The sequence below is a fragment of the Eleutherodactylus coqui genome, chromosome 2, assembly GCF_035609145.1.
Source record: "Eleutherodactylus coqui strain aEleCoq1 chromosome 2, aEleCoq1.hap1, whole genome shotgun sequence".
Lineage (NCBI taxonomy): Eukaryota > Metazoa > Chordata > Amphibia > Anura > Eleutherodactylidae > Eleutherodactylus > Eleutherodactylus coqui.
The window spans coordinates 208760573-208784413 of NC_089838.1; positions in this window are offsets into that span (position 1 = coordinate 208760573).

A 23841-nucleotide genomic window follows, 5' to 3' on the forward strand; every position below is an offset into this window, starting at 1 on the left:
GGAGTAGGGCTTATATTTCAAGCATCCTCAAAAAGCCTGAAAAATCATTTTGCATCCTCAAAAATTCTGGAAAATCATGCTATGTCTTATTTTTAAGGTATGTCTTATTTTCAGGGAAACAGGGTAATACATACACGTAAAAAATATATATACTGGAATGTAATTAAATGTGAAAACTAGAGGTTTTAATGTTTTTTTCTTATCATTTTTATTATCACTGTCAGTCGATAGATATTTTGTTAGTTTATTCTTCAGTAAAGCATCTTGCTGATCTATTTACACACATATCTGTGCCTATACACTCATGTGGATATGGATTGATTGATTCTGATTAGGGATGAGCGAGCGTACTCGGAAAAGCACTACTCGCTCGAGTAATTTGCTTTATCCGAGTATCGCTGTGCTCGTTCCTGAAGATTCGGGTGCCGGCACGGAGCGGGGAGCTGCAGGGGAGAGCGGGGAGGAACGGAGGGGAGATCTTTCTCTCCCTCTCTCCCGTCTGCTCTCCCCTGCTCCCCGCTGCGACTCACCTGTCAGCCGCAGCGGCACCCGAATCTTCAGACCCGAGCACAGCGATACTCGGATAAAGCCCATTACTCGGACGAGTAGTGCTTTTCCGAGTACGCTCGCTCATCTCTAATTCTGATTATAAAGTTTCACCATATTTCGCAGCATTGCATAGGAATGGCCACATTTATATAATTGTAAAAGTAGTGAAATGGGTTTTTCAACCCTAGAAATTGATATAATTCTTCTAGAATGACTGATCCTCAGAATGAAGGAACATGTGCCAGAATTCTATCACAGAATACAGAAAAAGGCTATTTTCAACAATTCTCATGATTACAGTTTGAACAAGTGTTGAAACAAAGAGCTATGGTAAAAGGCAATTTTTTAAAATTTGTGATCCATTTTTTGGAGCAAAATATTGTTTTCTGGGTCCAATGGCTATAATGAGTGAGTGTTTTATCTGCAAATATATTATGCTGAATCTGCCAGTTTGATAAATTTGTTGCAATTAATGTCATTTTTGCTGATTTATGTATAATAAATTTCCCCATGTATTTAATGGGAACCTGTCACCTGCCTAAAGTACCATAAACTAACTTATAGTGCTGTTGGGACAGATGACAGGGAGCCAATGAGGTATTTTTCATACTCAACCGCTTCCTGGTTCCCATGGTGCTCTTTTTATAGTCCCGTGTACACACTCTGCTATGTCATGTGCAAGTCTATAGAAGAGCGTGCACATTGGACTTGGGTTTTCAACTGGTGCATGGATTTCACAGGCGGGCACCATAGGAAACAGGAAGTGGGTGTCTATGAAAAATAACTCACCAGGCTCCTAATCACCTGTCTTAACATCACCAGAACTTAGTTTATGGTGTTTTAGGCAGGTGACTAGTTCTCTTTATTATTATCTACAATATTAAAAAAGAACAGTCACAGTTACCACATCAGCTTGAAAAGTCATTGTCTGTGTTATTGGTGACATTAGAGCTCTAAATAAAGTTGGAACTGATTTACATCATGTGAACTGTGCACTCTTCCATCTTTCGTTTTTTAATATTTAAGTTAATTGTGACCCATGGCATTGGGCACAACAGATACTTGTAACTACTGTTATCAAATGCTATATCAATGAAGGTGCTGCTTCTAATAAGATATTTAATGTCACCTTCTACTTAATGGCTATAGAAACCTTTGTGCATTAAAAATCAATAGACACATATCTAAGTCCCTGCAGAAGAAAACTAAGGAGTTTTCTTTCTCATACATTTAGAAAGCCTCACACTTGGTTTGAGGTTTTCCTAAATTCATGTTTTTGGCTTGGGGACATTGCCTGCACTGATCAGTTGGTTTCTCTGATGAATATACACAAGATCAGCTCACCCCCATCTCTCCTGCTTTAAAAATTGTGTAGCACAGTAGTGGCGAACCTGCGCACACGCAGAGACCACCCTGCTGGCATGTTCCGCTAATGGCCACTCACCACGGTAGTGATTACTGGCTGTGGTGCCACAGCTCTCCACCCGTAGTGATGCAGCAGTGCTGACCCCGGTGTATACTCTGATGTTAGTGTGCAGCCAGGATACTTCTCCCCTGAGTCCTCTCCTCCTTAGTTCCGCAGGACAGGACAATGGAGGAAACATTCCGGGCTCACACACTGATGTCACACTGTGTGCACCCAGGATCAGCGCTGAGAAGAGGAGGAGCGGCGCTGACTACAAAGAGAAGGTAGGTATATGGGTTGGAGGGGACTATTACTACTGGGGCTAATGAAGGGGTTAATATTACTACTGGGGCTACTGAAGGAGTTAATATTACTACTAGTGCTGCTGAGGGGGTTACTATTATTACTGGGGCTACTGAGAGGGGTTAATATTACTACTGAAGCCACTGCAGGGAACACTATTACTACTGAGGCCACTCCGCACATGGCAGCGTACCTCAAGCCTAAGGCCTCATGTCCACTTGCACGCATGGATTCCACTGCTGAATCCCGCAGTGGAATCCGTGCATGCAAGTGGCCATGGAGAGGGAAAATACATTTTCTTACCCTCTCCTGATGCTGCAGAGCTGTCCTCTGAGCAGGCCGGCGGATGTGCTCAGCACACTGGCAGCATGCCGCCCGCATGCGCCGTGCACAGCTTTTTTCTTTTAAACTCCTGCTCCCCCGTGTTTTTGCGGCAGAGCACAAAAACAGCTGTGGCTGTGCCGCAGATACGGAGGGCTTTCATAGGCTTCAATGGACGCTACAGGAGCCGTCCATGCAGCACATCCGCAGGAAAATGGAGCATGCTGCGATTTCTTCCTATGCGTGCGACCTACACGCCAGGAAGAAATCCCATCTGCATGCTTTTAACTGCCCTACGGATGCTAATGCATCCCTATAGGCAGCAAGATGCATGGATCTTTATAAATAAAATCCGCACGTGGACATTGGGCCTTAGGGTATTTTTACACAGGTGGAAATGCTGTGGAATGTCCACAGCGGAAATTTTCATGGCAATTTCCACATCAAAAATACAGTCAAAATCCAAAATGTATCCACAGCTGATTTCCTACTATGCGGCGCTGCCCCTCACCTCTTCCGAAGGCTTCCCAATGTCAGCGCTCTGCAGCTTTCAGTTCCCAGTGGCCTAGTCAGTTGAAGTGCCGCTGGTCAAGTGAGGCCATTACAGGATGCTAAGAACCAGAAACTGGGGAGCGCTGACAGCGGGAAGCCTACAGGTGAAGTGAGGGGGAGCACCACATGGTATGAAATGAACTGCAGATATGCAACCAATTTTTAGTCGAAATCCGCACCAATTGTACTCCAGTGCTCCAGCTAGAAAAAAAACACAGAGCGTTCCTCTCTGTCTATTTTGACTGGCCCTGTCCTTTTTTTATAATGACGGAGGTAAAAATCATTTGTCGCGATAAGCCCCACCCCCTGACATGCTGGAACTTTGCTATAAATAGGTGGGTTTTGGTTGGTAGTTTGGGCACTCGGTTTCTAAAAGGTTCACCATCACTGGTGTAGCATAACCATGCCCCCTTACTCAATATTACACAGATATCTCTCATCCTCCCTCTCTGAGTAGCTGTTTAATGGTTCCCTGTCACTGCTGATAAAAGCAGAAAATTCACACAGAGTGAATTACAGCCCTCTGCAATAGTAGCTTTCTCTGTTTTCTGGCCTCCTGCTCTCCTCCAACATCCCACAGCACCATCATATAGCCTTCTGTTGTAGTAGCTTTCTCTGCTCTGCTCTCCTCCACCATCCCCAGCATTATTATACAGCCCTCAGTAATACCTTAGTGGAAAGGCAGTGAATGCAAACATTTACAATGGGGGAGCTGGCTAGGGGAGGAGCTGTCAGTTTTCTCCGACTGAAAGAATATGCTAAGAGTTCAGTTCTCCAGTCTGCAGTGTCTTCCATAACAATACAATCAGAAAAATCAAAGAATCAAAATTTTTTAATGAAAATCAATTACAAAAAGTCTTCATTTACATAAACACATTGATTAAGGTGTAACTGTGTACATAACCTTTAAATTTTGGATAAAGGTATTTGTCACCATCCAGTTTTCTTTTTCGTAACAATAGCCATTATACAATTGAATGTCACCATTGTGTGATATTAGCATGCAACATACTGTATATATCTTCAAAGGGCCACTGGTGATTTTTTTCATTCACTATTTAGCTGCCCGCCCCGCAGCTGGCAGAAATGATATAGCCCTCGAGCTAATGCTGTGCGGATGCATCATGGGATTCACTGAAAATGAAACTAAAAACTCTCATCATCAATATGGTGCGTGATAAGCATCAGACAGGAAGCTGCAGTGTATAGAAGTGGCTGCAATATACAGAGGAGACCTCCAGAGTGTGACAGACAATCAGGTGAGGGGTGCAAGGATACAAATATGTATTTTCTCCAAAATGCCCTTTAAAGCCTTAATTCCCATCAGTATCAGTGTTCCATTCTCTGTTTTTTTTTTTTTTTAAATATGAATAGTTTCTAAAGAAGGGAAAAGTTGTCAAAGTAAATATTTAGGAACCTTAGATACATTCTGTATTTTTGCATCTGAAAAAAAATCGAAGGGAAGGATGTGACCCTGCGGACAACACAGGGAAAAGAAGCTGGCCATTATTTGGCTTTAAATAGCCATTCTATTCCACAGGAAGGTAGTAACGCCTGCATGTGAACTCGCAATTTGAGCCCAAAAATGACATTATTATGCGCTGACACGCGTGTATCACCCGGATGGTTGCCATCACCAAACCTTGTTCATGCTCAATGCTTAGTTGTGGTAAGCATATTTGCACATGCTCGTCTGTCAAAGCCCTTAGGGCGCTTTAAGATGAATGTATTTGCTGAGGCATTTCCGCACGTGAAAATCTCGTCCGTATAACATAACAAAGCAAAAGCATTGATTTCAATAGATTCATTCAGAGGAACATGTTTTTGCCACGCAAAACTTTGTACAAGAAAAGACAGCACCTGCTTTATCTTTGTCCGTATTACGCAGAAAGCTGCCATAGAAGTTTATGGCAGCCTAAAAAGGGAGGGGGGGGGAGTTACCCTGTGTACAACAGAAGGAAAAGAAGACAGCTGGCCCTAATTTGGTGTGTAATTGCCATTCTATTCCATGGGAAGGGTGTAACCTGCGAGCGTGTGAACTGGCATTTTGATCGCAAAATAACCGAACTATCTGCTGGTATGTATGTATCAGCCAGTTTTCTGCCATCTCCTGATTACGTTCATGTGAAAATATGTTCCGTACTGGCAAATATATTTGCGCATACTCTCGTTGGAAATCACCCTTAGGCTTCATTCACACGAGCGTTTTATCGCGGCTATTTTGCCGCGATAAAAAGCCAGCTGAAAATTCGGGTCCACCAGAAGCTTTGGATTCCAATGCATTTGTTCAGATGGGCGATTTTTTTAGTGCGTAAAATCTGCCAGCCGTAAAAGATAGAGCATACGATGCGCATTCCGGCCGGGCTATTTTACGCATGCCCGAAAAAAGGTAGGACCTGCCCTATCTTTTCCGGGAATATGCGTGGCTCTTACCATAGACTCCTATGGGAGCCGCCAGAAAAGGGAAGGGGGAGGGTGTTTAGCAGCAGCTCGCGTTGCTAAAGTCCCTCCCCTTGCCGGCAGCTCCCATAAGCTAATGTGGAGAGGGAGTTTAGCGCAATAGCTCTGCTAAGCCCCCCCCCTCCTTTGCTGGCAAGGGGCGGAGAGGGAGTATAGCAAAGCTGAACTCTCTCCCCTCGGTTGACGGTATTCCGGGTTGCGGGGCATATATGCCACAGCCCGTCTGTCTGAATGGGCGAGAAAACTGGAGATGCAGCTGCGACTTGGTTGCAGCTGCCTCTTGTTTATGTGATTTTTAGCCGCAGTGCGGGCAGCCGCAAATCACAGCGCCCACATAAAAGAGCTTTAAGGCCTCGGTCACATGGACGTTTTTTGGTCCGATTTGCAATCTGCAGATATATAGACCAAATGCATAGCAATGGGATTGGTCACACGTCCGTTTTTGATGCGGATGTGCCGAAAATTATATGACACACCGATTCGCAGAACGCATGTAACTGCGTTCTGCGCAAATCGGTGCTTGTATATGCACTCAATGTGGCCGGCGGCAGCAGCACCAACCCCATTGAGAACATATACTAAGATTGTTCTCCTCTGCCACAGCTGTGCCACAACTGTGGCAGAGAAGAACAATGTTCTCCCATTTAATTCAATGGAGCCGGCAATACAGCCGGCTCCATTGAAAGCAATGGGCTGCCGGCAAGCGCTGTATGAATTTTCGGGGAAGGGCTTAAAATATAAGCCCTTCCCTGAAAAGCATCCTGAAAATGTGTAAAAAAAAGAAAAAAGTATACTCACCTTTTTGCTGCAGCCAGAGTTCAGCCGCGTCCGGCCGCAAGTTCTCCTGAACTGCTCTCTGCAGTATTCAGCAGGCAGGGATTTAAAATCCCCGCCTACTGAATGGGCTGCCTCTGATCGGTCACAGCCCTCAGCCAATCAGAGGCAGCTCTCACTCACCCATTCATACATTCAGAAAAAAGGTGAGTATACTTTTTTTTTTATTCTTACACATTTTCAGGATGCTTTTCAGGGAAGGGCTTATATTTTAAGCCCTTCCCCAAAAATTCATACAGCGCTTGCCGGCAGCCCATTGCTTTCAATGGATCCGGCTGTATTGCCGGATCCATTGAATTCAATGGGCGAACATCGTTCTCCTCTGCCACAGCTGTGCAACAGCTGTGGCAGAGGATAGCGGGCAGCGCTCAGCCCTTTCGCTGAAAACGCTGCTAGGTGCAGATTTTTCAGCGAATCGTTGGCCCCGGTCACGTGATTTGCGGATGCGCATCCGTTATGCGATCCGCAAATCGCGCGAAAAAACGCCCATGTGAGCGAGGCCTTAGTGTGTGAGACTATGCTCCTATGACCATAGAAAGAAGGAGCCATGTATGACTGCAAAATCAGACTATAGTCAGGTTTATGGTCTACATCCATGGCCAGCAGCAGCAGGTTTGTGCAAATAGGTCTGCATAGGTACTGTATGCACAAAATTGTAGTGTTTGCAAACTTGCTTTAATTTGATTCTAGGTGTCTTTAGGCAAAGATGTAGCTAATCGTAAAGGCCTCTTTAACACAGGCGGTGCAATATCACTGCAAGAAAATTGCAGCAATATTGCATCGGTGATTCGTGTGATATCGATGCGTTTTCTCACTGCGATACCATGATTTTGTTGCACTACAAAGTCACACGACTTTATAGCACCACCTGTGAGGATTTTCGGAGTGGGGCTTGAAATATAAGCCCTACCCCGAAAATAAGCCCTAGCTGCAGTAAAAAAAATAAAAAAAGGTAGGCCCTCCGGCTATACCCTAAATTTAGACAAAACTGAAGCTCTACTGCTTAAAGGACCAGCTAAGCCTTTGTTGGCAGCCCAATACCCTTTTCATTGGGAAAAGCATTCCATACAATACCTGGGGATTCAGGTCACAAAAAGCCCTTCCAATTAATATAAAACAAACATCGAACCCTACATGAAAGAATTACAAATGACTCTAAATTTATGGAAAAATTTTACAGTGTCCTTCTTGGGGAGAGCCAATCTCCTAAATATGACAGAATTTCCCCGTCTGCTATATATTTTACACTCTCTACCCATATTCTTAAATTTAAAAGATATAAAAAGGAGCAATTACCTATATAGAAACTTTATTTGGGGAGGGAAATGTCCACACATAGCTCTCAAAACATTACACAAACACAAAGTCAATGGTAGAATCAATTGGTATTAGTGTATCTTGACGCCACCGGAAGTGTGAGTGGCAACAAGATACAGTGCCTTCTTGAGAGGCCGGCTACTCCCCCTGTCAGGTACTGCACTCACTAACAGCGCCTTGGCTGGCGTTGGAGTGGGCTTCGTACCCGGACAGTGAGGGAGCGGTGGCACAGCGGCTTTCCTGGCCGCCTGACTGCATTGTGCAGCGGTGGGGGAGACAGAGTGAATGGCGGCGACAGAGCCACTTCCCCATTGGGCTCCCTGCACTTAGCTGTGGCGTCAGATTTTGGGGGACCAGCGAAGGCATCGGCATCAGCAGCAGTGGCTGCCGCAGTACTGTGATGCCTCACAGTGAGTAACGGAGGGAGGGGACGCGGAGGCTGGAGGCCAGTGGCGGACAGTGAGGAAGCGTCGGCCTCCCTTCACTCTGGAGCGGACGCCGACACAGAGGGAGTGGGGAACCTGCGGCCCTGACTGTCACTGAGGGAGCGAGGCTGGAGGGCAGTGGCAGACAGTGAGGGAGTGGCGGTGGAGAGTGCCAGAGCCGCTTCCCTGTCGCCCTCCCTGCACTGTGCAGCGGCCGCGGACACACAGGGAGTGGGGGACCTGCGGGGCTGACAGGAGGCTGAAGGCCAGTGGCAAAACTGAAAAGAAAGGACCTGACAGGCTTGAGCCATTGGGAGCTAGGGGTGTGAGAGGGGCGTTCCTCCTGTCAAACCCCTAGCTTCCGGTGGCATCAAGATACACTAATACCAAATCAATCTACCTCATATAAGGGACTATAATCTAGCAGCACAGGCCCGCATTATCAATGATTGGATATACTCCCAGTCGAATTTCACAAACAGCTACAAAATATACTTCACCTCCCGTATGCAGAATTGCCAGAGACTGTTAAGCATAACGCTTTGATACTCACGGCTTGGAAGCTATGTCACGATAGCCATGCGTACCCACATATATCTCCATACTTATCATTTATTAACAACCCCAACTGTCAGGACAATAACCCACACAACATCTTTCTTGATTGGTGGACTCCAAGCATTGACTTGACAGACAAACTGCTACACCTGCCTTTTTGTCATACAAGGAAATGATGAAGATGTACCCTGACCTATCAGTTCCGCTATTTTCATATCTATAGGCTAGGCACTATATCTTGGGACTCTTGCCGCAGTTCCAGGAGTTCAATTTGGCACAGATGGGTGGTATATGGATTTCCAGGTCGGTGGGCATGAGGGGAATGATTTCTAGGCTATATAGAGCAATGCAGAATATGCAAGAGCAGAATGACATTGACCCAGGGGTCGGAAAATGGTCTTTGGATGACCCAAACAATACACCCATAATAATCATAGAATCTGTGTCGTCGGCTTACAAATACCTGCCCTCAGCCAGGTTCCTAGAAATGAGACTACAGGTCGTCTACAGGTCTTATCTAACCCTTGTGAGAGGGTACAATATGAGAATATATCCCACCCCAAATTGTTTTAAATGCAAAGCACCAAATGCTAACTTATACCACAGTTGAGGGACTTGACCCCTGATTCAGGCTTTCTGGTCTTGAGTTCGTGAATATACCTCTACACATTTGACAAATTTTTGTCCACAGGAGCCCTTGTGGACGATCTTTGGATATCTAGACCCAAACATGTATCATTTCTCAAAGGGAGCACACAAGCTTTTGCACTTCGTGGCAGCGGCGGGACTAAAGGTTATCCTTCAGATGTGGATACAGCCGACAGCCCTTCCATTTAAAATGTTTCTGGACAAATTAGCTTTCTTGTTTCAAAAGGATTGGGCTGAAACAACGCTTTTCAAGGAAAAAAGGTGCAGTCTTTTTTCGAGACCTGGAGGACCTTTGTCCAGCTGCTGCCGCAAAGAATAAGAGAAAAATGAGAGATTATTTCTATTACACTTGTTGGTTCTAGGAACAAATAGCATCGGGGGATCTCCGCCTTTAGGGTTTTCTGTCTGTCGTACTGTTGCCACGGGGGGTCTCTATGTTCTCTGCCAAGTCTCCGATATATAAGCCGGGGGTCTTTTCCAAGCATGTATGTGTATTGGTAACAACTCTTGAAAGCAGGTACAAATTGTTTGCCCATATCAAACAAGAAAACGAGACAATACACAACTCTATGGTCATAGCAGGTCTAGGTTTTCTTTTTTCTCCTTTCTGGGTTTTATTTTATAATTTCTTTCTTTTTTATTATTTTTTGGACCATGTTTGTTTGTTTTCTGGTTGTTAGTTTATAAAATAGGAAAATTATATATTGAGACTGTGTCCACATATCTATCTGCTAATAGGCAATCAAAGATGGTTCTATGTAATAAGACTACATGTTTTGGTCCGGATCCTGGACCTTGGAAATGTTACAAATGGCTGAGATGTTATTGTAATGCTGGATATATGTTCCGATTGATTAATAATAACATTTAAAAAATAAAATAATACATCACCTAAGAGGCTCTGTCATCTCCGACGCGGGTCTCCTCTTCACCTCCCGTCTTCAATCTTCTGCCAGCCCTTCCTAGATTGGAGGATCAAAATCCCCGCCTCAAGAAAGAGCTGGCTTTGATTGGTTCACGAGCGCCCTGGCTCAGGCAATCATTGCAGGCGCTCGATAAACCATTCATAGCCATTCATTCATTCATTGAGCACTGGCTCTGATTGGCGGAGCTCGTGAACCAATCACAGCCAGCCCTTCCTGGAGGCAGGGATTATGATCCTCTAGTCCAGGAAGGGCTGACAGAAGACTTCAAACAAGTGTCGGGGAGCGATGCAGCAGAGAGGAAGGCTCTATAGGGAAACATGGGCTACAAAATCTTGCAAGTCGTGTGCATATTGTGAAACCCGCAAGCTTTTTGACTCGCAATGTAGCAGCCTACAAAACATCGCAAATGTGAAGGAACCCATAGGAAAGCATGGGCTTCACATACATGTGATCCGTGATTGTTGTAATGCGAGAAAAAGGCGCAACTTTGTCGTCCGTGTGAAAGAGGCCTGACTGTATTGCGCCCAGACCAATATTTCTATAATTCACTCTCTGGCTTTTTGTCTAAATTGACCATTTTCATGGATACTTTTCTATCATCTGAACAATCTTTACATGAAATAATTCCTTTATAGCTAGAAAAAGTGATGTTCCTTAAAATAGGATCTTCTCTTAGCTTGTCTATCCTCAATTGTAGCAATAATGATGATTGCGGAAGAAAAAATTCTAAGCAGCTCAGATAATTTTCTCCCCTCACAGTGGTAGAAGTGATTTTCTCCTTCACTTACACACTGTTAATAATACAATCCTGCTTCAGGAGAAAAAGCCACACATTGTAAAAACAGTCACATAGCCCCATAGAAATGCACATCTATGCCAGTACTGTATCCGCAAATACTTTACAGATTCTTCATAGGAAGAACTTCGCTGTAAATAAAGCGGATCATTATCCCCCCATCAAACAACAGTTTGGCTCTTATAGGTTCTTCTGAAAACTTTTGTTCATTCTGAAAATTTGATTTTCTATTTTGCTATTTCTTTGCCCGAGGCTGCGTTCAAACTTGCGCATTTTAGCTCCATATTTGGTCCATGTTTTGTGGACTGTAACAAAGAGCTAATGTAAACCTCTGTATCTATTCACATAAACATCTGAGCAAACAGTTTTTTCTACATTTTGGAAAGTCAGTATGCAAGAATAGTAACATAGACATCACACCTAAAGTATAATACAGTTTTGCGGACCGTAATATGGAGCTAATGTACCTATTCACATGGCCATATTTTTCATTGCTGTTTTTTTTAGAAATGCAGTATGACCTTATTTTTCCGTTTTTGCCTCTGTATTGGTATTATTTTACATTGGGCAAATACGGATCAGTCTTTGTCCAGTAGAAAATACCATTTTCAGAGGCACAAGCAGATCACATACTGACAAAATACTGATTACTGACTTCTCTCACACATAGCCTTTGTAGAAGTGCAGCGTTTTTCAACGTTGTGTTTACTGCGGTTTCAGCAGCACTGGCATGCTTTTAGTCAGCGCTTTGTCTATGTTTTCGGCACAGCTGAAAACGCAACCAAGGAAGCTGAAAAAAAAAATCAATACTTACCCAGTGGCGCTGTTCGGATCTCTGCCGCTGTTCTCTGGAGCTCCAGGGCAGGCTTGCAGGCACTTGTCAGTGCCGACAATGCATATTTTTCTAGTGACAGGTTTTGAAGACCCTGCCTCCAGCAAAAGATTACTCTGATTGCCCAGCGCTAGATGCACCAATCACAGCCATTAAATGAATGGCTGTGATTGGTGCATCCAGCCCCAGCTCTGATTGGCCCAGCCTGTGGCTCAGCCAATTAGAACAATCTTTCGCTGGAAGCAGGGATTTCAATCCCTGTCACTAGCAATAGATGCTTTGTCGGCGTTTAGTGTTGCCAAAATGTGGTACCAAGTTGTGCCATGTTTTCAGCAGCGCTGAAACCACTGCCCATTCATTTCAATGAGCGATGCACAGCTGAAAACTGCTAAAGATAGAATCTACATTGCTGTCAAAGCGCAGCATTTTGACGCTGTGGTTCGAAGCTTGTGTGTGCAGCCCCATTGAAATGAATGGGAGCGTTGTACAGCGTTTAGTGCAGGGCTGAAAAGGCAGCGCTAAACGCTATACAAAAACGTATGTGTGAGAGAGGCCTTAGGCTGTAATGTCTTCTGTAACACATCTGTGCTAGAGATCCATATTATAGATGTGTTACAATATGCTCATCTGAATCCGGCCTTAAACTGAGATGCGGACTGCTAATAATGGCTGACAACAGTCAATTGTACAGTATTATAAGAAAGTATGTTAAAATTTGAACTTGTTTGAATGTACAAGGTTGGGAAGGTATTTAGGGATGCTTGCAAAACTGCAGCCATATGACCGGAAAGTCACACATCTCACAGCAGATTTCCCTCTAATGTCTGTGGCTAGATTAATAATAATAATCTTTATATGTATAGCGCCAACTTATTCAGCAGCGCTTTCAGGCATGGGAGAGCACAGATAATACAACAATAACGTGATATACAATTAGTTTGAAGTCAACGGGGTGGTGATGATACAGGAGGTACAAGGAGGAGATTGGCATGGGGGAACACAGGCAGTATGGGAATTACATGTGGAAATCAAGTATTAGGAAGCAAACAGGGTGGGGTGGTAAGGAGGTTCAGGGCTAGAGGTCATATGCGATTGGCAGGGTGGAAGTTGTGGGGAGCCATAGGGAGGGGCAGGAGGACTAGGTCAGGGGATTTGGTATGCTTCCCTGAAGAGGTGTGTCTAAAATTTTTTGCATCAGGAATTGTTCGTATGCCTTGGTGTAGAGCGTTCCAGAGGATCGGTGCTGCTCTGCTGAAGTCTTGTAGGCAAGCATGTGAGGTTCATATTAGAGGGGTGTTTAGTCTGAGTATGTGGGCTGGGTGGTGTACAGACAGGAGGGAAGCAATTTACGGTGGTGCGGCGCCATGGAGAGCATTGTGGTTGAGGAGTTAAAATTTCGTATGAGCAGCCAATGCAGTGACCGGCAGAGAACTAGCTAGATAGAAAAATGAGTCTAGCTGCTGTGTTTTGCATGGATTGGAGAGGGGAAAGTCTGGTGCGGGGAAGGTCAATAAATAACGAGTTGCAGTAGTCGAGTCGGGAATGGATGAGGGTGACTAGTGTCTTTAGCATGTCCGTGGTGAGGAACGGCTGGATTTTAGCAATATTCCTGGGGTGCAGCTGGCATGTTCGGGCCAGAGATTGGATGCAGAGGGGGTAATGGAGAGGTCAGAGTCTAGTGTGACCATAAGGCAGTGGGCATGCTGTCTGGAGGTTATGATGGTGCCAGATACTGGAATGAAGATATTGAGGGGAGGTCAGTTGGAAGGTGTAAAGACGAGAAGGTCTGTTTTAGAGAGGTTAAGCTTGAGAAAAAGGGAGGACATAGTATTACAGACAGCAGATAGACAGTCGGTGATATTTTAGAGGAATGGTTCAGAGCTGTCACGGGAAGAGGTGTATAGCTGGGTGTCATCAGCGTAGAGGTGGTATGGGAGGCCAAATTTGCGGATGGTTTGTCCAATTAGGGCTGCGTAGATAGTGAAGAGAAGGGGACCAAGGACCGAGCCCTGGTGGACGCCGACAGCGAGAGGAAGTGGAGAGGAGATGTAGCCAGTAAAGGAGACGCTGAAAGAGCGGTCAGAAAGGTAGGATGAGAACCAGGAGAGAGCAGTGTCCTTTAGGCCGATAGAGCGAAGCATAGTGAGAAGGAAGTCATGGTCAACAGTGTCAAATGCAGCAGACAGGTCAAGGAGGATTAGTAGGGAGTAGTCACCCAGTCATTTGATACTTTGGTGAGGGCGGTTTTTGTCAAGTGTTCAGGGCAGAAACCAGACTGGAGGGGGTCGAGGACAGAGTCAAAGAGAAAGCGTATGAGGAGGGAATAGACCAAGCGTTCCAGTAATTTGGAGATGAAGGGGAGGTTTGAGACGGTATACTCACATCCTGTATTATATACCTTACTGACCTTTGAGGATCCTAAAGGACCTATCAGCTATTGTGAAATGTCAGTTTTAGTAAATACTTCCCCATAAAATAACAATTATGAGTTATTTTTTTTAGAACTCTATGTTGTGCTATTCCACTACTATTCCTATCAAAAATGTATAGATATACAGATACTCCCCTACTTGCGAACATTCGAGTTACAAACTTAGTAGGTACGAACAAGCCATGGCATTACATCATACTGTGCAGCGATTGGATAGGCATTCTATCACGCTTGATAGGACCCCGGCTGCCATGGCAACCACTTATCACAGGATCTTATTGTGGGAAGCTTTATGGGACCCCCAAACGTTGGGTGCAGGCTGTTTCTTACAGCCGACGCCCGGCTGCAGTAGCTCTGACTAGCCACGCCGCTGATCAGAACTGTTAGCGCTTTAAATGCCGCCGTCAATTCTGACAGTGGCATTTAACCCTTTGCAATCTAATTTTGGATTCAGGGTTTCCTAGGGGGCTTTCACTTTCTGCCATTGTACAATGGCGCCATCTGCTGGCTAGAGCCAGTACTGCGGTATGGGACATGCTGGAGAGGCCCCCGACAATAGAGCGGCCAGTAATATACAGTAAGAATATCCTGCTGGACGTCTTCCGACATTGGAGCTGTACGGCTTTCAATCAGAATGTCTTCAGACGTCAGACAGTGGATTGGAAAGGGTTAAAGCATTAACAGTTCCGACGAGCGGCGCGGCTTGTCGGACCTGCTGCGGCCGGGTGCCATCTGAAAGAAGCAGCCTGCACCTGATGTTGTATGGAGCGGAATCCACCAACCTACACAGAATGACACCAGCAGCATTCATTGGACAGTCTGAGAGTGTGTAGGGACACCCACATACACAAATATACACACACATTGCTAACAGCCAGTTGTCAATTTATTCATAAATATCTAGGAGGAACAACGAAGCAATGGCGCAGAACAGAGCTTCAAGAAAATATTTCTAGAATTGCTATATTGATCATCCTTGAGCCAGGGTCACTTATGGGGCAATTAGATGAATAGTGTTGTGTCTGCAGATCAATCTACAAAAATAAAACTGCAACAAAAAGTCAAAATCTGATACAAGTTTGGTTACGTTTTACTATAACAAGCAGTTCTAGGAAGTGTCCCTAGAATTGCGCCTGTAGCAAACCACAATGATAACTATACAATATATTTAGAACATCTGCACAAAGTCTCTTTTCTACATTTTAGAAAGTCAGTATGCAAAAATAGTGAGATAGACATCACGCCTAAAGCATAACAGAGCTAAAGAATGAAAAGCAGCATGCCAAGGTCAAAAATAATTCTGCTACAGTAAAATGGAAATGCAGCATGAAAAACATCCAAGATGTGCCCGTGTACATACAACCTGAAATAACCTGTCCAAAACCTTTTAAAAGCATCGGGGGTGTTTTACCATACTATTTGTGCCAATTTACTGGCGTGTACAAGCTGCAAATTGTGACGCATGACATAGTTTCAGCAAAATGTGAGACTTTTACATTTTCTCTACACTTTTGAAAATTGTTGAGAAACGGGGCAAGGCTTAGTGCTTAGTGGAAGAGGACATAGCAGTGTCGTACTAGGTGCATAGGGCCCACCAGGACAGGTACAGTACATGCAAATATTATCCGATTCACAGCCCTGCATCCAAATGTAGTATATGGAGAATGTGTTGGGTGGGAATTGGTGGACTCCTGTTCACCTGGTGAAGATCCCAGAGGTGGCATTTAATACATATCCTGCAATGGCCACAATATGGCCAAAACGTGTGCAGACAGGTAGTTTTATAGCAAAACAGAACAGTTTTTTAATTGCTTTCCAACAGTTCACCTACAAAACCCTATGTCCAGGGCTTTGATGTCAATTTAAAAGCTATTCTGACTTGCAGTAAAATTGCATGTCAGCATGGTTTTGTGTGACCACACGCTTTAGAAGGTTACTTGTGGAATGCAAGAAAACTTCAACACCCTGCAGCTGTTCGGCATGTCGTATACCACTCATTGGGGGGCTTGGGACCCACTCCTGGCACAGGTCCAACAAGGGATTCACCTGTTCCCCTATGTCAGAAATTGATGTAAATTATAGTGAAAACTATCGCTAGCAAATAGCTGGTATAGATTTCAGTTTGAGGCCTCGTTCACATGAGTGTGGTTTTAGCGCAGAATAGGCACGTGAAAAGATTGCGTCTAAAAGAACCAATGGTTTACTATGGAAACATTCAGATGAAGGAACTTTAGATGCGCAAAATACTTGCACCTTTCAAATATAGGACATGCGTGACTATAATGCCCGCAGCTAAGGTCTGTGCTGCGAGAAAAGATAGGACCTGACCTATCTTTGGTCCGTGATGCACAACAGTTTCCTTAGACTCCTATGGAAGCAGGACAAAAAAGGAGGAGGAGGGAGTTTAGCTGTGAACCATGCTCTGACTAGATTTCAGGTCGCCCCAATTAGGCATTTAATTGCTAATGCAATCCATGGGGAAGGGTGTTAGACGCAAGCATGTGAGCGGTTGTTCTATTCGCCAGAAAGCCGCACTGCGAGAATAGTTTTTGCCCTATATACATCAGGTGTTTTGATGGCTGCCTACTGCGCTCTCCTGTTTGTTTGCATGTGTAAACATCACTTTTCCCCAAGCAAAACGTTCTTTCGCAAGAACGTTTTAAGTATGTTTAATTATGCACACAGCTTCGCCTCTATGGGCGTCCACTATAAAAAGCCTCATTGCATAGCTGTTCAAGTATGGCAGACATTTATATTTTGTGTTTTTGCACGAGGCCTATTATTCTGAGATTTTCCACCCAAAATACCTTTTTACAAATATGGAGAGAAGACTGTGCTGGTAGCCATGCTCATTCACTCGAGTGAATGTGCAATTTTTGCGTGAATGCAGCTCAGCCCTTCTGCATGGCAAATTCCTCCATTCATGCGATTTTGGAGCACGCTAGGTGTGATCTTTTCATGCGGCTATTCTGCGCTAAAACCACGCTCATGTGAACAAGGCCTGAGGTGCACAGGGAGTCAGAGGTACGTCTCATTTGCTAAGAGGCACAAGCCTCTTAATAAATTAGGCACATCTTTCTCTGGCATACTGTTTATTAAGGGCTCTTTCACACGCGTTTCACGGCAGGCCGATATACCCTACGATCTGATGCCAATGCATCAGATCAGATGGCCGTATTCCCACAGCATAAAAGCATCCAGCCGGGCCAATATAGCACCAGGCACTTTTACGCCGGGCCGGAAAGATAGTCCTTGAACTATCTCTCCGGTCAAAATATGTCAGCTGCTGCATGGGCTCTTATAGGAGCCAATGACAGCAGGCGGAGTAGGGAGGGAGTTTAGCAGCATGCTAAACTGCCTCCCCCTTCTCTCCTCCTCTCTCCTCCCCTCCGGCTGTTTGCAATGGGAGGGGGCGGGACAGGGGTGGAACTAAGCTCTGCTCCATTTCGCCCCATCCCATTGCTGGCTGTGGACAAGGGATGGGGAGGGGAAGGGAGCTTAGCTCCGCCCCCATCCCCTCCCATTGCATACAGCCGGAGGGGAGGAGAGAGGAGGTGAGCCAGCGAGGGGGAGACAGCTAAGCTCTCTTCTAACGCCCAAGAGCATTACGGCCTCGGTATATATGCGCCGGGACTGTGCTGTCTGAAAGGGGGCACAAATGTTAGATTTGTGCGCATGTTCACGCGTTTTTATGGCGCCAGCGGGTGTACATAAAAACGCCTACGGCTGTGTGAAAGAGCCCTAAAACTGGCATGTGAAACACCAGTCTTAATAAATGTACCCCACTGTCTCAATATAGGTTTAGACTGATCTGAAAGCTTCACTATTGCAGGAAATCACTATAAATAATATTAAATGAAGCCAATTACTAAACAAGTATATTACCTCATTATAAAAAACAAATGTCTTTACTATACATGATTGAATGAAAAACGTAATTGAACCCTTTTGAATAACTTACATTTCAGCATTCATTGTTTGGTCTGATTGTTAATTCCCAATTATACACATATGTAATCTAACTAAACCAATAAAATACAAACAATTGTACTGGTCATATCTTTTATTGAGCACATTCAGACTAAACATCCACAGTGCAGAGAAAGTAAATCACACCTTGAGGGCTCTTTCCCCTGAGCGTATATCGTGATCTGATGCATTGGCCGTATTTCCGTCGAGGCCAATATAGTGCTTAACGTTTTTTCGTTGTGCCCAAAAGATATCTTTTGGGCCGGAATACGTCGTCCTCCTATGGGAGCCCATGGCAGCGGCCGGACATGGGAGGGAGTTTAGCAGCCCTCTTCCATTGCAAAGAAGAAGTGGGGAGTAGAGAGGAGGTGAGCCTGTGATGGGGAGGGAGGGGAAAGGGGCGACGGCATGGTAGTCTCGTCGTATATGCGCCGGGACCCATGCCGTCTGAACGGGCGCACAAGCGTTTGATTTGTGTGCCCGTTCACCTGTTTTATCTCTCCCAACGTAGCGTATATCGGCCAGCCATGAAAGCGGCAGCCAATATACGCTTGTGGGAAAGAAGCCTCACCCTGTAGATCCCTCTCTAGCAGCAATCACCTTCACTTAATGTTTCCTGTAGCTGCTAATAAAACTTGAATGTTGAGAAATTTTGGATAACTGCTTCCTGCAAATATGCTTAATTTTATTAATATGGGATGTCTTGCACGCACACCACTCTCCAAGTGATGCCAGAGCCTCTCGGTAGGGCTAAGATCAGTACTGTGATTTGGCCATTGCAAAACACAAATCTTCTTCAACCATTCTTTACTTGATTTATTTGTGTACTTTGGTCATTGGGTTGCATTACTCAACATCTCTTCAGCTTGAGGGCTGAAGGCTCGTACGCGACGTTAATTCGCATGAATGGCCGATTTTCTGCGATCAAGTCCCGAGCTTAATTAGCGTTTTCTCATCCATTCACACAGCTGGGTGCGACGTATTAGCGAAAAAATACATCACAGCCCAGAAATCCCTCGCTCGGCATAAATCCTCGGAATGACTTTAAATGCCTAAATAGAGGCACCTGTAAGCTTTTTGTAGCATTGGATGCTATTAAACTGCCCCCCCCCCCCTCCTTTTTTTCTAGCTCCGATAGGAGTCTATGGAAGCCACCAGCATATATCGGTCAAAAGATAAATCCAGAACTATCTTTTTCCGCCTATTTCGGTTGCGTATGTTCTATTTTTTACAGTGCAACGTGTTTATGCACTGCAAATTCGCCCATGTGAACGAATGCATTGAAATCCAATGCCTCAGATGGTCACGTTTTTTAGCCGGCCGTAAAAAAAAAGCCTGAGGTCGTGAATTACTGCCCTTACTGGACATTCTCCTGTAAATGTTTTGAAACTCCTTAGAATTCATTGCTCTCTGAATGATTCCAGGACATCCCGGTCCTGAGGCAGCAAAACAGGCCCAAACTATAATGCCCCTCCGCCATGTTTTGCAGTTGGGATGAGATTTGTGATTTGCAGTGTTCTGTTTTCTGTAAACATAGCATTATACATTTGTGCTAAAACATTTACTTTTGTCTCATGTCTACATAGAACACTTCCAGAAGCATTATGAAATATGCAGGTGGTCTCAGGAAAACTTGGGATGGGCTGCAGTGATTTTTTTTTCTTTTTGGACAGCAGTGACTTCCTTTGTGATGTCCTTACATTAACACAATTCTTGTTTAGTGATTTTTCTAATACTGGACACAGAGGGTTTGGAATTGTAATGTCTTCTGTGGGTCTTTTGCTGTTACCTTTGGGTTCTTTGTCACCTCTTTCAGGATTTCCCATTGTGCTCTTGCAGTTATCTTAACACTCCTAGGGAGAGTAGCAATAATGCAGATTTTTTTGCATTTGTTGATAATTTATGCAGTTATGGAGTGAAGTATACTCAGGCATTTAGCAATGCTTTTATAGCCTTTTCCAGCTTCATGCTTCAGTACAGCATGTTTTATAAGGTTTTTTTTAAAGTTGTATGCATTGTGGCATGGTCCACACTAAACAATTTTTCTTGAGAAGAACAAATTGTCAGTAACCAGGCTTTGTGCGCCTTTATTTAATGGGTAATGTACCTGTAAAACCTACACTTCCACTCTCATCTACTTAATTGTAAAACCTTCTACCAATTAGCTCTTGAAGAAATGATTAACTCAGAGGTTCACTTACTTATTTGCCTGCACCATGAATGTTTACTCAGCATGTTTAATGAAAGAGATGAAGGGTTAAACAGTTTGTGTGTTAGCAGTTTATTTATATTGTGTTTGCCTATAATTATGACTTCAATCAGACTACATTTTGTTAGTAATCACTGCCAAAATACAGGTAATTCCAAAGGAAGGTTTCACATACTTTACTTATGTGGCACCTGTCTATGGTGGGATATACAAGTCAGCAAATGAACCGCCCGTTCCTGAAATTGATGTGCCAGAAGCAGAAAAAATGGGTAAGTGTAAGGATGTGAGTGATTTTCACAAGAACCATATTTTGATGGCTCAACAACTGGATCAGAGCACTTCCAAAACAATAGGTCTTGGTCTACTGGGATGTTCCCTGCATGTAGTGGTAAGTTGATACTCTGCCAAAATAGTTGAAGAAAGAAAAACAAGTCAACTGGTCCCAGAGCCATGGGTGTCTAAGACTTATTGAAGTGCATGAGGATTGAAGGCTACCCCACTTAATCTGAACCCACAGAAAAGGTTCTGAAAACATTAATCTGGTTGTGATACAAATGTGTCAATACGCAGTACTACAGACCAGTCTGGATGCCCCTGTGCATCCCTGTGCCTTAATTAGGGCACCTACAATAGGCACATGAGCTGGATGATGCAGCAATAAAAGGTGGTTGTTTGCTGAGATTAATCACATTTTCTTTTATATCATGTGGATGGCATGATATAAAAGAAAGTGGTGCATGTGCTCCCCTTTCACAGAGAATAGATGTCATAATGATGCACTATGAGAAGAAAGAAAGTCGACGAAGCCAGTGAGATGTTCAAGGCGGCAATGTTCTGCTGGAAAACCTTGGATCCTGACATTCGTGTGGCTGTTGCCTTGACATATGCAATCTACCTAAACAATGTTGCAGACCAAGTACATTCTTTCATGGCAATGGTGTTCCCTTAAGACAGTGGCCTCCCTCAGTAGGATAATGCTCTAACAACACTGCAAAAATTGTTCAAGAATGGTTTGAAGATCAAAATAAAGAGTTCAGGGTGTTGAGTTAGCTTCCCAATTCCACAAATTGTAATCTAGTCCTAGTCGTTGGATAGGATTTACATAGTTTGTGTGTGTGGAAAAAATGTTGCAAAGTTATATTTTTTTCAAAAATAGAAGCGTTATATTTTACGTTTCTCAATTAACAAAAATCAAAATGCAAAGTGAATGAACAAAGGAGAAATCTAAATCAAATCAACATTTGGTGTGACCACGCTTTGCTTTCAAAACCACATCAGTTCTTCTAGGTGCGCACAAAGTCAGGGATTTTGTAAGATTACAGTCAGCTGTAGGATTAACTAATTATACCAAACAGGTGACAATGATCATCATTTCATATGTAGGTTGAAATAGAGATATTAACTAAAACAGAAACAGCTGTGTAGGAGGCTTAAAACTGAGTGAAGAACAGCCAACCTTTGCTACAAAAGTGAGGTTGTGGAAAACTGTTTCATATTAAAGGTCATACACCATGGCAAGTCTCTAGCACAAGAACAACACATAATGCAGTTATAAAGCATCAGCAAGGTGTCTCCCAGGCAAAGATTTCAAAGCAGACTGGGGATTCAAAATGTGCTGTTCAAGCGCTTTTGAAGAAGCACAAAGAAACGGGCAACATTGATGACTATAGATGCAGTGGTTGGCCAAAGAAAATTAGTGCAGCAGATGAAAGATACATCATGCTTCCTTCCATTTGAAATCAGAAGCTGTCTAGCAGTACCATCAGCACAGAACTGGCAGAAACCATTGGGACCCAGGTACAACCATCTACTGTTCAGAGAAGTCTGACCAGAAGTGGTCTTCATGGAAGAATTGTGACCCAAAAAGCATACCTCCAACAGGGGCTGGCTGACAAATTTTAGCCAGGGGGACAAGCACACAGTAGTGGGCCATCCATAAAGTGATATTCCTTTCTGCTGCATGTAGACTCCCAGAGGTGGCCTGGTTTTATGGAAACAGCCAAGCACACTGTGCCTTGCTGTTACTTTAATTGCTATAGAAGTAAGGGGTTGTTTACAAGTAGCTGATTTGCTACAAATTTTGGTACACATCTGCAGCACATTTCACCCTTTCAATTGAATTCAAATGAAAGGGGTCAAATCTGTGAGCATACCCTAAACGAAAGTAAGCAGCCTATGAAAGCTTAACATGTGAGAAGCGGAAACAAAGTGGGCCACTGTGCTATGTTGTTTACATAGGCTTTACTGACGTCTATGGGAGATATGGAAACAGTGTAGACTAGGGTGCTTGACAGATGTCGTAAAGCCTATCCATTTTTGGGAGTCTGAATATTGTTGCCAGCAGGGTCAGGATAGTGGGTATTATTGTACCTTAACGCCACCACAACTGGTGGGTGTCCACAAGGGGAAGGCTGTTTGACAGCCGGGTGACGCCCCCTTTTTCGGATTGGCAGCGTGCTCCCCGCCGTCAGCCTGACAGTTCCTGGCACTGAGTAATGAGATCTTGCTGCCATCCTGGCCCTCTCAGCTGCGGCCACAGAGCACTGTTGTGTCCGTAGACACCCAGCGTTAACTCTTTCCAATCCACTGTCTGACGTCATAAGACATTATGATTTAAGGCTCTACAGCTTGGATGTTGGAAGACGTCAGTTGGGGTTCTCTTACTGTATATTGCCAGCCTCTCTGCTGTCAGAGCCTATCCAACGTGTCCCCTCATGCAGTACTGGCTTTAGCCAGCAGATAGCGCCGTTGTATAATGGCATAAAAAGAGTAAGCCCCCTAGGAAAACCAGGATACAAATTGGATTGGAAAGGGTTAATGCAGCACAAGGTCGTAGCGCAGGGGACTGTGACAGCAGTCCCGCTAGGGGAAGCTGCCGTGCACTGTTATAGTGCCTCCGGGAGCTGGTAAAAGCGGCGGCTACACTGTCAGGGGGGCAGCAGCACGGCCAGCTGAGCAAGGTTGCTGTAGCGGGGACAAGGCCGCTGACAGGGCGCTGTCGACTAAAGTGAGAGCGGGGGCAGGAGCACAGGCGACGCAGGACATGCAAACTGTAGCCGGCTACACTGACATGGGGGGCAGCAGCACGGCCAGCTGAGCAAGCTTGCTGTTGCAGGGACAACGCCGGCGGCTACAGTGAGACTGGGGGCAGGAGCAGCGGCGCCGCAGCACATGAGGGGAGAGGTCACCAGGGACACTCACATTAAAGGCAGATGGCAGCCGGCCAATGTCTTCAGGAAACCAGAGTGCTGAAGACCTGTGAGCCTGAGGAAATGCAGCCAGCCCTGCAGCCTATCACTGCAGCCT